We start from the raw sequence: 17,343 nt of genomic DNA, 5'->3' as shown, positions 1-17,343 counted from the left end.
AGAATTTTTTGAGGATCTGAGGACCCATGCCAAATCTTTTTAGTCTCCTGAGGGGGAATAGGCTTTGTCGTGCCCTCTTCACGACTGTCTTGGTGTGTTTGGACCATGATAGTTCGTTGGTGATGTGGACACCAAGGAACTTGAAGCTCTCAACCTGTTCCACTACAGCCCCGTCGATGAGAATGGGGGCGTGCTCAGTCCGCTTTAGACACACTACTTGAGACTAAAGCAATGAGTGGGCGTGGTAAAGCAATGAGTGGGCGTGGTAAAGCAATGAGTGGGCGTGGTAAAGCAATGAGTGGGCGTGGTAAATGACTTTTTTAACACAGCTGTGCTGAGGTCATAGGTACGAAGAGGAGCCAAGTCCCATAGATTAGCACAGCCGCGCTAAAAAAGTCGCTTTGCACAACCTCGAGCGTACAATTGCTTTTCTACAACGGGGTTACCAATTAAATAAATATATATTTTTAAATAAATGTATTCATAGGCTACTATTTCATCCCTCAATGAAAATATAGGGTTAGTCCCGACACATCTATGGTTGCTAAACAAGCTGTCTGGCCGTTCATTCTATTGGTTAGGTTGCCAGGGACTTGACCCAGTCGTTAAGTCTTTTTTGTTCTGTATCTATGGACGCATCACAGTAGTGTGTTCTAAATGTTCCGTTGCCATGCTGGCTGGCAACGCTCTTATCCCTTGCTTGCTAGCTAGCCAACTACGGCTAACACAGTCGGGTCAAACAGTGCAGCTATAATAACAGCAAAGTAGCTGCATTTGCGATTGTTTAAGCTGTTTTGGATACATCCGTAACAATGAGCTAATGATGCGCAATTTCACCTGGCAAATGTTTTTCTATAGATTTATATATACATATATATATATATATATATATATGTATCAGTGGAGGCTGGTGGGAGGAGCTATAGGAGGATTGGCTCATTGTAATGGATGGAATGGAATTAATGGAACGAGTCCAACATATGGTTTCCATATTGATGTGTTTTATACCATCCATTAATTCCTTTCCTGCCATTACAATAAGCCAATCCTCCTATAGCTCCTCCCACCAGCCTCCTCTGATATATATATATATATATATATATATATATATATATATATATATATATATATATATATATATATATATATAATATATAATATATATATATATATATATATATATATATATATATATATATATATATATATATATATATATATATATATATTGGGGAAATAATGTCTAGATGCTTTGTACAGTGGAGATCAAGTTAATGAATTGGCTGTCTGGGCTGATGGGACACTGGATGCGCAGATGCCCATTTTTGCATCATAAGCTTACACATGCTAAACTGTTTTTTTTTGGTATGGCTTTGAACGGGTCTCAACCTATTACAATGCTTTTTTTGACCAAGCCGTTGTAGAATATAATTTACATAACACTCGCCTGAAGTCGGTAACGCTGATGTGCCAACTTTTTATTTTTTTATTTTTTTATTTATTTATTTCACCTTTATTTAACCAGGTAAGCCAGTTGAGAACAGGTTCTCATTTACAACTGCGACCTGGCCAAGATAAAGCAAAGTAGTGCAATAAAAACAACACAGAGTTACATATGGGGTAAAAAACATAAAGTCAGAAATACAACAGAAAATATATATACAGTGTGTGCAAATGTAGCAAGTTATGGAGGTAAGGCAATAAATAGGCTATAGTGCAGAATAATTACAATAGTATTAACACTGGAATGCTAGATGTGCAAGAGATTATGTGCAAATAGAGATACTGGGGTGCAAAAGAGCAAAATTAATAACAATATAGGGATGAGGTAGTTGGGTGGGCTAATTTCAGATGGGCTGTGTACAGGTGCAGTGATCGGTAAGGTGCTCTGACAACTGATGCTTAAAGTTATTGAGGGAGATAAGAGTCTTAACTTTTGTCTGTAGCTTCCGAACAATTTGGGCTACACACTAATCTGACTCCACTGTCACGGGACTCGTCTAAAGGTAACCTATACAAATGAATGGAAGTATGGAGGTAGTTTTGTGCCAACAAAAATAAGGGGTTAAATATGTGTAAAAAAATATATATATACAGTTGAAGTCGGAAGTTTACATTCACCTTAGCCAAATACATATAAATTCAGTTTTTCACAATTCCTGACATTTAATCCTAGTAAAAAATTCCCTGTCTTAGGTCAGTTAGGATCATCACTTTATGTTAAGAATGTGAAATGTCAGAATAATAGTAGAGAAAATGATTTATTTCAGCTTTTATTTCTTTCATCACATTCCCAGTGGGTCAGAAGTTTACATACACTCAATTAGTATTTGGTAGCATTGGCTTTAAATTGTTTAACTTGGGTCAAACGTTTTGGGTAGCCTTCCACAAGCTTCCCACAATAAGTTGGGTGAATTGTGTCCCATTCCTCCTCACAGAGCTGGTGTGACTGAGTCAGGTTTGTAGGCCTCCTTGCTCGCACAGGCTTTTTCAGTTCTGCCCACACATTTTCTATAGGATTGAGGTCAGGGCTTTGTGATGGCCACTCCATTACTTTGACTTTGTTGTCCTTAAGCCATTTTGCCACAACTTTGGAAGTATGCTTTGGGTCATTGTCCATTTGGAAGACCCATTTGCGACCAAGCTTTAACTTCTTGATTGATGTCTTGAGATGTTGCTTCAATATATCCACATAATTTTCCTTCCTCATGATGCCGTCTATTTTGTGAAGTGCACCAGTCCCTCCTGCAGCAAAGCACCCCCACAGCATGATTTTTAAAAAACATTTTTAGTCATTTAGCAGACGCTCTTATCCAGAGTGACTTACAGGAGCAATTAGGGTTAAGTGCCTTGCTCAAGGGCACATCGACAGATTTTTCACCTAGTCGGCTCGGGGATTAGAACCAGCAACCTTTCGGTTACTGGCACAACGCTTAACCACTAAGCTACCTGCCACCCCCGTGCTTCACGGTTGGGATGGTGTTCTTCGGCTTGCAAGCGTTCCCCTTTTTCCTCCAAACATAACTATGGTCATTAAGGTCAAACAGTTCTATTTTTGTTTCATCAGACCAGAGGACATTTCTCCAAAAAGTACGATCTTTGTCCCCATGTGCAGTTGCAAACCGTAGTCGGGCTTTTTTATGGCGGTTTTGGTGCAGTGGCTTCTTCCTTGCTGAGCTGCCTTTCAGGTTATGTCGATATAGGACTCGTTTTACTGTGGATATAGATACTTTTGTACCTGTTTCCTCCAGCATCTTCACATGGTCCTTTGCTGTTGTTCTGGGATTGATTTGCACTTTTCGCACCAATGTACGTTCATCTCTAGGAGACAGAACGCGTCTCCTTCCTGAGCAGTATGACAGCTGCGTGGTCCCATGGTGTTTATACTTGCGTACTATTGTTTGTACAGATGAACGTGGTACCTTCAGGGTTGACCTTGTGGAGGTCAACTTTTTTTTTCTGAGGTCTTGGCTGATTTCTTTTAATTTTCCCATGATGTCAAGTAAAGAGGCACTGAGTTTGAAGGTAGGCCTTGAAATACATCCACAGGTACACCTCCAATTGACTCAAAAATGTAAATTAGCCTATCAGAAGCTGCTAAAGCCATGACATCATTTTCTGGAATTTTCCAAGCTGTTTAAAGGCACAGTCAACATAGTGTATGTAAACTTCTAACCCACTGGAATTGTGATACAGTGAATTATAAGTGAAATGATCTGTCTGTAAACAATTGTTGGAAAAATTACTTGTGTCATGCACAAAGTAGATGTCCTAACCAACTTGCCAAAACTATAGTTTGTTTACAAGAAATGTGTGGAGTGGTTGTGTAATGTGTAATGACTCCAACCTAAGTATGTGTAAACTTCCGACTTCAACTATATGTATTTCCTGAGCTTTCATATATTTCCTAGATATAGGACAGAAACTTCAAAACCTTATTCCTTATTATTTATTTTTGGACTGTCTTTTTTGCAATTTATGAATCTGTTATTCAATATGTGTCTATGACCTATAGTAGTAAAGCTCAATATTTGATAAAATAATTTTTACAATTTTTTGTGGATACCTAAAATCCAAAATCAAATAGCTAAATGATCCATGGTATGACCTTCTTAAAACAATTCCATATGTCAGCTTAGACCCCCCCCCCCCCTTCAAGAATTAATAACAAGCTGACGCACTCCTCCCTGGAGAGGAGTTAATAGAACGTGATAAAACAGAGAGAGAGAGAGAGAGAGAGAGAGAGTTTTGAGTTTTTATAAAACCTTTATTTTATACACAAATAATGGCACACTGACATTTCAGAAATGAAACAACAAATGTCATTCCTAAATAAAAAAATGTAACAAAAATAAATTAAATAAAAATACAAAAAAGCATATATATATACATTCAACTCATTTCATCAACAAAAAATAGTTTCCCCTCCTCCACAAAACAAACCGCTCCTTCGTAAGCACAATTCTCCTCAAACAATGGGAGATATTTTACAGCCGAGAAGAACTCAAAATCCACTTTTATTCTCGCTTTCACTAATCCTTTAAAAACACATCTTACATCCTGCCCATATCCCGTGTCTATCTTATGTTTACTACTCAGAAAAATTGACATCTTAGCTTGTCCCAAAATAAAATGTAACAGTTGACATTTTCTTTTCTGTTGCTTACTATATTGAAACCCCAAAATAAAAACAGTGTTATTGAAAATCTCCCCTACAGCTTTAAACAAAGACTCCAGCATTTCCAAGAGAGGCTTTATCCTCTCACACTCCATAAAACAGTGAAAAATTGTTTCTCTGATATTACAAAAAGAACATCCATCTCCAACATCTGAGTTAATAACAGATACAAAAGCATTAACTGCAATGATGCCATGCAAAACCCTCCATTGCATATCACCAGTACCCTTTTGTAATGGAGACTTGTACAGTGCTCTCCATGCTGGCTTTACCTTGTCATCAATGCCCAATTTTACCCTCCACGGAGTGTCTTTTCTATTTTTCAATGTATCTTTATTCAACACCTTGACACCCCCCTATATAAGTCTTTCCCATTCACCTCATCCAAACCCACCACTTCCAACCCTCTCAAATCCATTAATAACACTTTTCTTTCTGACTGGGATATTGGGTGTAATCCCTAGTCTTGGAAATGAGACGTTTTCATCTTGAACCTTCTTCTTGTGACTATTAAGCATACCCCACTCTTCTGCTGACAGAGCCTTCCTGCAGCTTCCCAGCAGTTGTCCGACAATCCTTTCCGACCTCACCCCTAAATGTTCAGCCACCCATCTTCCATCCATTAAGGTGGGCCCAGCTGTGGCCATTAACTGTTTTAAGGTGATGATTTTGCCTTTCACCAGAATCTTGGAGAAATGTGGAGCAGCTGCAGTTGTACAATCCAGTCTTGCGCCATACACCAGAGGTTCCTCCAGCAGTCAATGCACTGACTCCGCTGAAGTGTGTCTGGACACCTTCATTATGCTCCACACCCTGAGAAGGCCCCTGTAAAACAGAGGTACTCCCTCCCTAGAAATCTGGCTACTATCAACCAAAAATAAAGCCTTCTTTAAACCTAATCCCCCGACCTGCTGTAATACAAGACCTGCCACCCCTCTCCAAACAACATTTTCCGGTCCATAAAGCAACCTTTGAATAAACTGAAACCGGAAAGCAGCAGCCCTGCTAGCAAGATGTTCAAGACCTTGTCCCCCCTCCTCTTTTGACAAATACAAAACACTTTGTGGAACCCAATGATATTTATCTCAAAAGAAATCTACAATAATCACCTGTATCTTAGCCAGAAGGCCAGATGGTGGCTCTAAAACTGACAACCGATGCCACAGTGCAGAGGCAACCACATTGTTAACTATAATAGTGCGCCCCCTATATGACATTCGCGATAACAACCAACGCCATCTCCTCATCCTCCCTTCCACCATTTCAACCACCCCAATCCAATTATTTTCCATTGTCCCCTCATCTCCTAGGTACACTCCAAGATACTTAAAACCTCCCTTACACCATTCCAGCCCCCCTGGCAAAGCCATGATCCCTCCAGACCATTCTACAATCTGTAAAGCACAACTTTTTTCCCAATTTACCTTATCAGAGGATATTCCCCTAAAATGATGAACCATTAGACTCAAACTATCCACCTCCACTTGATTTTTCACTAAAATAACTACATCATCAGCATAGGCTGAGAGACGAATGGGAGGAATATCCTCTGAAAGGTACACCCCTTCAATGCGACTTCTAATGCTATTTAGTAGTGGCTCTATAGCGATGGCATATAACATTCCCGACAAAGAACATCCCTGCCTAATACCTCTACACACTTTAAAAGGAGCACTCAAGCCACCGTTAACTTTCAATGTCACCATATATCACCCTTATCATGGCAATGAAACCAGAGCTGAAACCAAACGCCTAAAAAGTGTGCCATAAGTATTAATGTTCAACTCGGTCAAATGCCTTTTCCTGATCAATTGAAATTAGACCAGCATCCAACCCAGTAGCCCTAGAGACGTTCAGAAAATCCAGAATCAGAGAAATTTTATCCCCTATCTGCTTGCCGGGAACACAGTAGGACTGGTCCATATGTATGATTTTCCCCATCACCTCCCTCAGCCTGTTGGACAAAGCCTTTGACAGGATCTTATAATCAGTGCACAATAAAGCCACCGGCCTCCAGTTCTTCACCTCCCTAGGGTCACCCTTTTTGGGCAGTAGGGTGAGGACAGCCCTTCTGCAGCTTATCGGTAGTAACCCTCCGGTCAAACTATCGTTAACTACTGCTAGCCAATCCTCTCCCAACATAGCCCAAAAAGACTTAAAGATGTCAATGGGAAGCCCATCAATGCCTGGTGCCCTTCCATTTCCCATGTCTTTTAATGCAGTGTATAACTCCTGCAAAGACAATGGTTGCTCTAGCTCAACCTGAGCTTCTGCAGCCACCTGTGGGAGCTCCTGTCCAACAGCTGATTTGAGACAATGAATCATTCTTCTTTGTCCATTCTTTTTCTCTAAACCAAAGAAAAATTTGGACGAGGCATCCATTTCAGAGATTCCCTGAAACTTACTTCTCACCAATGCCCCCTGTTCTCTGATTCCCAGCAGGTCTGCCAGTGCAGCTCTTGTCCTCTTGAGGGCCTGAGTATGACCTCGATCTCCTGTGGTCTCAACCAACATCAGGAGTTCCACTATTTCAGACTCTAGGGCGTCCATTGATCTGGTGATGTCTTTGGTGACATTCCTCGTGTATTGATTACAGAATTGTTGAATCTGGATTTTCCCTATATCCTGCCACTGTTGAAGGGACACAAAACTGGCCTTTTGAGACCTCCACCTCTCCCAGAAAAAAACTAAAACATTTCCTGAAGTGAGCATCACTCAATAAAGTTACATTAAAAATGCCAGTATGCGCTTTTGGGTTTTACAGCGTTAATGAACACCACCTCTGTTATTTAACAATGATCAGAAAATCCCACTGGGGTTATCACACTTGATTTACAGACCTGGGATTGATGCTCAAAACAATAAAACCTATCTAACCTGGCCAGAGAGATGGTGTTCTCTCTCACATGGGCCCATTTGTACTGTCTCGTGCCTCCATTTTGGCTCCGCCAAATATCACACAGTTCATGTCTTACAATAAAGTGCTTTAAAAAACTCCCTTGAGGCTATTTGAGGTTCTTTGTGGTTTCTATCTAAATCACTGACTGTGCAGTTAAAATCCCCAGCAATAAATAAATAATCCTCAGTGTTACATTTCTCAATGGTATTTGATAATGTCTCTAAAAAAACATACCCTCTCAACTGCCACCACTGGGGCATATATATTTATCAGACACATAGTGATGTTTTCATACCTCGCTCTAACTTTTAATAACCTCCCCTCAACTACCTCTTCAACCTCATATGACAAAGGTAAAAACCCTTTGGAGAACAAGATGGCCACACCCCCACTTATTGAGTTTTTATGACAACACACCACTGCCCCCCCCACTCCTGTTGCCACATAACTTCATTTTCCATATGTGTTTCTTGTAGAAAACGTATGTCACTTCCCTTTCCCCTAATTAACTCATACACTATGGCTCTTTTTTTAACCTCTCTCTACGTTTAAAGAAGAAATCTTAAAACTGCTCATTGATGAAAAAAAAATACAGAGGAAGACACAGAAACCACATCTCTTTACAGAGTTAAGGCTGAGACTGAACTCTTTCATTTCCTTTAGAATTTACATCACTTATCACTATCGTGACCACTTTCTTGAGTCTAGCAATTTCAGGGCTTGTCAAACCTCCCCCTGTAATTTTTGACATCAGAAACTTTGCTGATTCAATAAACAATTCACTTTCAGGAAAAAAATCTGTTACATTATAATCCTGCATATATATCTTCCCTTTTGTCAAATTCAGAAATTGACGTACCTTCTCAATCCCATACCTCCCTTCCACCCCATTTATCTCACTATTTTGTTGTGATGCGTCAGATGACTCACTCTCGCTATCCTCCCCAGAGGAAAACTCCACCATCTCTACAACCTGTTTATCCTCAACCGATTTATCAATCTCTACCTTCCTCTTAGAATTAGACCCTTCACCACCCCTTAAATTCTTCCTCTTACTCCTCGGTACTTTGAAAACAGCTGCTTCCTTTTCCATTATTTCAATCTCCTCTTGACCTCCAATTTCATTTTCCAGGAGAGACAGTGAGAGAGAGAGAGAGAGAGAGAGAGAGAGAGAGAGAGAGAGAGAGAGAGTGAAAGAGGAGATTGAAAGAGAAAGAGAGAGAGTTGAGAGAAAGAAAGGCAGGGAGAGTCTGCCTCACCCTACTAGAATCTGAAGTCAAATGTCTACTGTTTGCTGATGATCTGGTGCTTCTGTCCCCAACCAAGGAGGGCCTACAGCAGCACCTAGATCTTCTGCACAGATTCTGTCAGACCTGGGACCTGACAGTAAATCTCAGTAAGACAAAAATAATGGTGTTCCAAAAAAAGGTCCAGTTGCCAGGACCAATAATACAAATTCCATCTAGACACTGTTGCCCTAGAGCACACAAAAAACTATACATACCTCAGCCTAAACATCAGAGCCACAGGTAATTTCCACAAAGCTGTGAACGATCTGAGAGATAAGGCAAGAAGGGCCTTCTATGCCATCAAAAGGAACATAAAATTCGACATACCAATTAGGATCTGGCTAAAAATACTTATAGAACCCATTGTCCTTTATGGTTGTGAGGTCTGGGGTCTGCTCACAAACCAATAATTCACAAAATGGAACAAACACCAAATTGAGACTGCATGCAGAATTCTGCTAAAAAATTCCTCAGTGTACAACATTAAACACCAAATAATGCATGCAGAGCAGAATTAGGCCGATACCCACTAATGATCAAAATCCAGAAAAGAGCTGTTAAATTCTACAACCACCTAAAAGGAAGCGATTCCCAAAACTTCCATTGCAAAGCCATCACCTACAGGGAAATTAACCTGGAGAAGAGTCCCCTAAGCAAGCTGGTCCTGGGGCTCTGTTCACAAACACAAACAGACCCCACAGAGCCCCAGGACAGCAACACAACTAGACCCAACCAAATCATGAGAAAACAAAAAGATAATTACTTGACACACTGGAAAGAATTTATAAAAAAACAGAGCAAACTAGAATGCTATTTGGCCCTAAACAGAGAGTACACAGTGGCAGAATACCTGACCACTGTGACTGATCCACAATTAAGGAGATCTTTGACTATGTACAGACTAAGTGAGCATAGCCTTGCTATTGAGAAAGGCCGCTGAAGGCAGACCTGGCTCTCAAGAGAAGACTGGTTATGTGCACACTGCCCACAAAATGAGGTGGAAACTGAGCTGCACTTCCTAACCTCCTGCCAAATGTATGACCATATTAGAGACACATATTTCCCTCAGATTACACAGACCCACAAAGAATTCGAAAACAAATCCAATTTTGATACTCCCATATCTATTGGGTGAAATACCACAGTGTGCCATCATAGCAGCAAGATGTGTGACCTGTTGCCACAAGAAAAGGGCAACCAGTGAAGAACAAACACCATTGTAAATACAACCCATATTTATGTTTATTTATTTGCACATCATTACAACACTGTATATAGACATAATATGACATTTGAAATGTCTTTATTCTTTTGGAACTTTTGTGAGTGTAATGTTTACTGTTAATATTTATTGTTTATTTCTACTTCACTTGCTTTGGCAATGTTAACATATGTTTCCCATGCCAATAAAGCCCCTTAAATTGAAATTGAAACGTAATTGAGAGCGAGAGAAAGGGGTGTCAGAGAGAGAGAGAGAGAGAGACATTAGAGCAAGAGAGAGAGAGAGAGAGAGAGAGAGAGAGAGAGAGAGAGAGAGAGAGAGAGAGAGAGAGAGAGAGAGAGAGAGAGAGAGAGAGAGAGAGAGAGAGAGAGAGAGAGAGAGAGAGAGAGAGAGAGAGAGAGGAATTGATAGAAAGTTAGAGTGAGAGACTGAAAGAAAGACAGACAGACAGAGACAAATGAATACAAAAAGTCCAAGTGCTGGCCACAGTTGCCAGTGAACAATCATATCTCGTTACACCCTCTCTATTTCTCTCTAAGGGCTTTATTGGCATGGGAAACGTATGTTAACATTGCCAAAGCAAGTGAAGTAGATAGTAAACAAAAGTGAAATAAACAATAAATATTAACAGTAAACATTACACTCAGAAGTTCCAAAAGAATAAAGACATTTCAAATGTCATATTATGTAGATATACAGTGTTGTAACAAATGGGAAAATAAATAAACATAAATATGGGTCTCCCTCTTTCTGTCTCTCTCTCTCTCTCTCTCTCTCTCTCTCTCTCTCTCTCTCTCTCTCTCTCTCTCTCTCTCTCTCTCTTTCTTTCTCTCTCTCTCTCTCTCTCTCTCTCTCTCTCTCTCTCTCTCTCTCTCTCTCTCTCTCTCTCTCTCTCTTTCTGCTCTCTCTCTCTCTCTCTCTCTCTCTCTCTCTCTCTCTCTCTCTCTCTCTCTCTCTCTCTCTCTCTCTCTCTCTCTCTCTCTCTCTCTCTCTCTCCCTCTCTCTCTCTCTCTCTCTTTCTCTCTCTCTCTAACTCTGTCTCTGTCTCCCTCTCTTAACAGCAACTACAACAATATTCATGAGAATAACAATACATTAAAGCAATAATAGTCGACCAGTCTCAACTTGACTGAGAAGCCACATGGTATGGTATGAAAGCCAAAACAAAACTAAATGGGAAAAGAGTATTGACATTACATTGCACTTTTCACTGGCTGTCCCTCAGGTTGTGGCAGGAGGAGACATATTTGGCTACCACATTTTGGCTTTTCACCCAATACATATTTGATTTTTTCTTAATCTTTTAAAGTTTCAAATTCTTCGTACTGAATGACAATTTTGGGAAAGAAAGATTCTCTTAGGTCTGAGTATTTGTCACAGTGTAATAGGAAATGCAACTCTGTCTCTACCTCTCCCCTGGAGCAGAGTGAGCACAGCCTGTCCTCTCTGGGCAGCCAGGTTTAAAATACTATCAGCACCACAGGCTTTTTTGGGTTGGAGAGTGCATCGTTTTTCCATTATTTATTGTTCTGTAATTGGGGTATCCACAGGATTCTGATAGTCTTTGACTGCTGATTCAAGGATTTGTAATTTTTCTTGTATATCTTATTGTTCTGGGCTCTTTGTTATATTGCTGTAGGGGTTTGCAAAGTGATTTCTCCACATATCCCCATTTTGGGATAGCCAATTCCTCATGAGGAGGTTTTGTTTAATTCCTCAATTAAACAAAACCTCCAGCTGATTTCTAATGTGCTGTTGCTTTTTTGTTCTTAGGGTGTGTTTGTATTGCTTCAGTGTTTCCCCAGATTGAAGGCGTATATTTTTTATTTACATTTTAGTCATTTAGCAGACGCTCTTATCCAGAAAGACTTACAGTTTAGTGAGTGCATACATTTTCATACTGGCCCCCCGTGGGAAACGAACCCACAACCCTGGTGTTGCAAATGCCATGCTCTACCAACTGAGCTACATGGGACTTGATGTCTAGGTCTCTGTGTTTGTGATTAGATATATTTCTCAATTACTTAGATTTTTGCAATCAATATCAAATAATTTTTCATTATCTATTATTTTTGGTTTGCTCTTATGTTTCTTTAGATTAGCCAAGGAGGCTAATTTGTCAAATATAAAGTTTATGTTCCAAACGGCCAAATGTACACCTTCATTGCTGTAGGAGAATGTTAAGGCTAAAAAGTTGTCCAGGAGAGATTGTGTTTTTTGGCTACTAATTGCTTTTTGGTAGATTTCTGTACTGTTTTCACTCCATCTATAGGCCTGTTTAGTACCATGTAATTTATTTGGCCGTGATGCTTCATGGTTGGGTTCTGCTCTTCTCAGATACACTGTGATTTTACTGTGGTCTGAGAGAGGTGTTAGTGGGCTGACTGTGAAGGCTCTGAGAGACTCTGGGTTGAGGTCAGTGATGAAGTAGTCTACAGTACTGCTGCCAAGGGATGAGCTGTAGGTGTACCTACCAAAAGAGTCCCCTCTTAGCCTACCATTGACTATGTACAGACCCAGTGTTCGACAAAGCTTCAGGAGCTGTACTCCATTTTTGTTTTTCACTTTGTCATAGTTGTTTCTGGGGGGGTATGTGGGGAGGGAAAGGTTGTTGCTTCCCGGTAGGTGTTTGTCCCCATGACTGTTAATAGTGTCTAGTTCTTCTGCTGTTCTAGCATTCAGGTCTCTATAGACCAATACGTTGCCTTGGGCCTGAAAGTGACTAATCTCCCCCTCTAGAATGGAGAAACTTTCTTCATTGAAGTAGGGGGACTCTGAGGGGGGAATGTATGTGGCACAGAGGAAGACGTTTTTATCTGTTAAGAGCCTCCTTGTTGATTTTTAACCAGATGAGAAATTCTCCTGTTTTGATCAATTCGATTGAATGAGTTAGTTCAGATTTATACCATATTAGCATTCCCCCTGAGTCTCTGCCCTGTGTGATTCCTTTTAATTTGGTGGATGGTACGATTATCTCCCTACAACCTAGTGGATAGCCAGTGGAAACATCACCTCTGCACCATGTTTCCTGTAGTACTACAATATCAACATCATCAATTTATTTCAGGAAGTCTGGGTTTCTGCCCTTTAGGCCAAAAGCAGAGGACTTCAAACCTTGTAAATTCCAACATGTCAATTAAAAAGATTTCGTAACTGTTTTTTCTTTAACTTCAAAATGAGATAAACACTCACAATCCAACAATAACTATTAAAATATGATTTTTCAATTAACGTAAACTCTTATTATGCAAATGTGATTTGTTTATCATTTAAGATAGCATTTGTGTCATGCCACTTGGTTGTATGTAGTGTGAGGATGGTGGAGTTCTTGTGCTCATCTTACCATGACCCTCGGCCTATCACATGTGAGCATAGTAGACTCAGCATTTGTTTAATGTCACTCATTTCGTTGGTGGGGGCTGGGCCAGTTGCTCCTCTCACAGCTTGTGCATAGCTCTGTTTGCTGGGCTGTGGCTCCTCCAGGTGTGGGTCTGCGGTGGAGGGAGGGGGGTGTTAGGCCTTTTCTAGGTGGGTCTGAAGCTGGGCTGGGGTGGTCTGTGCTGCGCTGGCTGTGGTGGGCATTGAGGTTGGTGGTGCTGTGGCCATGGCAGGGGGGTCCAGGGTGCTGGTCCGGGGTTTTGTCTCGGTGATCTCGGGGGGGGTGGAAATTGCTCCGCTGTTCCTGGGTGGAGAGGTCAGGCTGCGGTTTAAAGCGAAGTCCTTGAGAGTCTTGGCAAGGATGGGGACTGTCTCCCTGTACAGGTGAACATGATCATAGAGACAGTCCAGATCGAGGGTGGGATGTTGGGCCAGGTGTACATTGGGTCGCAGGGCACAGTCCCGTTAGAGGCTGGCGTTTCTTCTTTGGATTGTGGCAGGGTGGAAGTCCTTCCTCTGTAGAAGGGTTGACACCACAATCCTTGAGTTGGGGAAGATTGCGGAGGCCTTCTCAATCATTCCCCGTAGTGAAGTCGCCACCCTCTCCTGCTGAGCACGCAGGTCGTTGCTTCCGGTGTGTATGATTATGTGGCTTGGCGACCCGAGCTGGGCCTTATCAAGCAGCTCCATGTCACTGCGTTGTTGGGCACCACACCTTTCTCATTTTGTGTCTAGGGAAAGTTTATTCTCCTGAACAAACTTCCCACTTGAGTCCATCAACAGGACGATCTCAGCCAGTGTTTCTTCTGGACTGGAGGGGGTAGAGTGGGGGCTGGTGGGTGTTGGAGCTGGGGTGGGACTGGTCTGTGCCGGTGCCGCTGTCAGTGGGAGGCTGTTCTGTGCTCTGGGGGGAGGCATACAGCTGGCAGGGCTTGGTTGAGGTGGGCTCCTCTGCTGTGTGAGGGCAGATCATAGAGTGGTGATCTAGCTGCTCCTGCAGCCTGTCCTCTGTTCTCTTTCTCTCCTGCAGCTCCTCTCTTAGTGTGGTCAGCTCCTTATTACTGCTCTGCCTGGCTTTTTGGAGCTCTCTCACCTCCTTTGTTAGATCAGCCAGCTCTCTCTTGAGTCCATATCTCTCTTGCTGAACCTCTTTCAGCTGTGTTGCAAGGCTGCTGTCCTGCTCTGTCCGCACCTTGGTTAGGAGCTCCTCTAAGGTGTGGATGTCTGGTTGCTGTTTGCTTACGCTCTCCTTGAGCAGGACCACCTCCCCCTCCAATTTGGTGAACTGATCCTTCATGGCAGCCATGGTGGTGAGGAGGGCCTGAGCCTGCTCTGCACTGAGGAGGGCCTGAGCCTGCTCTGCACTGAGGGGGTCGCTCTCCTCCTGGGGCGTGTCCTCCACTATGGTGGGAAGAGAGGTGCTGGATGTGTCTTTTTGGGTGAGGATAGTGGGGGTGAGGGTGGTGCTGGTGGAGTTTCTCTTGTGGGAGGGCATGTCACTGGTGGTGTCCTTCTCTCTCTCTGCTCTCTCTGAAAGTCTGTTTCAAACAGCCTAAGGTTACCTTGCACCATGACAGTCCCAGTCTTGTAGAGGTTGATCGTTATCATGGTGCTGTCAGGGTCATCTGTCTCTTTGACTTTCAGCTTCCACCCATTACAGACTCCGTCTTTCATTATGGATGGGTAGTGAGAGCAGACTGCTGGGCGCCATGCAGTTGGCTGGTCAGTGAGAAAGATGAGATTACACACATCACCGTTTTTGTAGAGGTCTGCGAAAAGGGTTTCTGGCCTCCCCTTTAGTAGTTTCTGTTTAAAAGCTTTCCTCGTTGTGTCATTTTTGGCCTATGGAGGTTAGAGAATGGACTCAGCGCTGAGGGGGAGTGGGGTCATGGTGCCTGTGGGCCTATGGAGGGTAGAGAATGGACTCAGCGCTGAGGGGGAGTGGGGACATGGTGCCTGTGGCCTCTGGAGGGTAGAGAATGGACTCAGCGCTGAGGAGGAGTGGGGACATGGTGCCTGTGGGCTCTGCTACTACTGCTGCTGCTGCTCTGTTCTGCTGCACTGTTGCCATGGCAACCGGTTTTGTTTGTCTGCTGCTGTTGCTAGCTAGCTCTAATTTAGCTAAAAAAAAAAAAAGAAGAAGAGTCAAAAATCACACAAAAAAACTGAAGATACGTTTAAAGTTAAAGTCTGTGCTCCATTTTGGTTTACTCACTCAGTTTGGTCGTTTGATGCAGTTGTATTAACTCCCCTTGCTAGGTTTGTTCTAGCTAAATTTTTCTGACTAGCTTGTTAGCCTGCTGGCTAGGTTTTTGTTGTGTAGCTAGCTAGCGAGAGTAAAAACGTCTTAATTTGAGGTGCAAACAACTTTTTTTATATCCTGATTGAATAGAGTTGTTGTTCATCACTTCGTGTCTTGAATTCTTTATAGATTTGAGTGTTTATCTCATTCTAAAAACAAAAAACCTGAAATAAATCAGGAGCTCACATTGAGCATGTCTCTCTCTCTCTCTCTCTCTCTCTCTCTCTCTCTCTCTCTCTCTCTCTCTCTCTCTCCCTCCCTCTCCCTCTCTCTCACTCTCTCTCTCTGTCTCTCTGTCTGTTAGTGTGTGTGTGTGTGTCTGTGTGTCAGTATGTGTATGTGCTGATGATAATCTATTCTGTGACCCAAATATATGTCTCGATACTATCAGCTCAAAGACTAGAAAACACTCCTGCATTCCCTTTCACAGCTCATCACTGTCAACATGTGTGTGTTTGTTATCTGTAAGAAGGGCTGTATAGGAGATGTTTTTTGAAAGGAACCACATCATTAATAATAGAAGACAGCCACTGAAAAACCTGTCTGTGCAGAAAATTTCTCCACATTGGCGTTCTCTTAGACGCTGTTTGCGCTAGAAGCTACATCCTCAATAGGAGACACATTATCTGGTCAGCTTCCAATCTATTATTCACAGTTCTACGTAAAACACTGCTGATCTGTTCCCAAGATCAAACGGCAGCCATGTATAGTGTGTCCTGAAGCAACACACAAACACCTACACACACGCACACACACACACACAGACACACACACACACACAGACACACACACACACACACACCCGCACATGTACACACCCTAACACTAACACACACACACACAGTAACGCACACACACTCGTGCGAACACACTCACACACATACACATTAACTAACTTATACCCATTTCAGACAAAAGTTTTGGTATATTACCTGTAGGAAATATAAGGCGATGTTTATATGACCCCCCTTCAAACACATTGGGAAGGGTGGGGGTGTTAAACCATGGAGGCTGGTTGCATTTCAAATTAGGGAGGTTTTAAACAATGGAAGTGTTCATGAATTTACCTGCAGAGAAGCAGAGAACCATTCACACAGGCCTGATACCTGTATTCTGGTTACAGGGTCTGTGAAAATGCAGGTCTTTAGGTGGCTTTTAATTGTCCATGTTTTTTTTTTACCCCCTATCCCTTTCAGATATACCAAAAAGCAAGCAACAAAAAGAAGCAGGTAAATTAGTGGGATTTTGATCTGTGTACGACAGGAATATTATACTGTGTCCTAAAGCCATAGTCATGTTAAATAAGCAGTCATGTTAAATAAGCAGTCATGTTAAATAAGCAGTCATGTTAAATAAGCAGTCATGTTAAATGATGACAGCAGCAAGAGGAGAACATTGCAAGTTAGCAATTTACAACTAAATTAACTGTTGGCCTTTGTTTTTCAGGATTACTGTATTATGAAGCAGAAATTGAATGTACTCATTGATTAATACATGTACAGCATGTACAGCATGTCCATCATACACAAGCCTATTCAATTTCAAGATGGCGTCATGTCCATAGGGGCACAAAGG

Source organism: Coregonus clupeaformis, chromosome 17 (genome assembly GCF_020615455.1).
Source record: "Coregonus clupeaformis isolate EN_2021a chromosome 17, ASM2061545v1, whole genome shotgun sequence".
Taxonomy (NCBI): Eukaryota; Metazoa; Chordata; class Actinopteri; order Salmoniformes; family Salmonidae; genus Coregonus; species Coregonus clupeaformis.
This window is presented reverse-complemented; position numbering follows the sequence as displayed.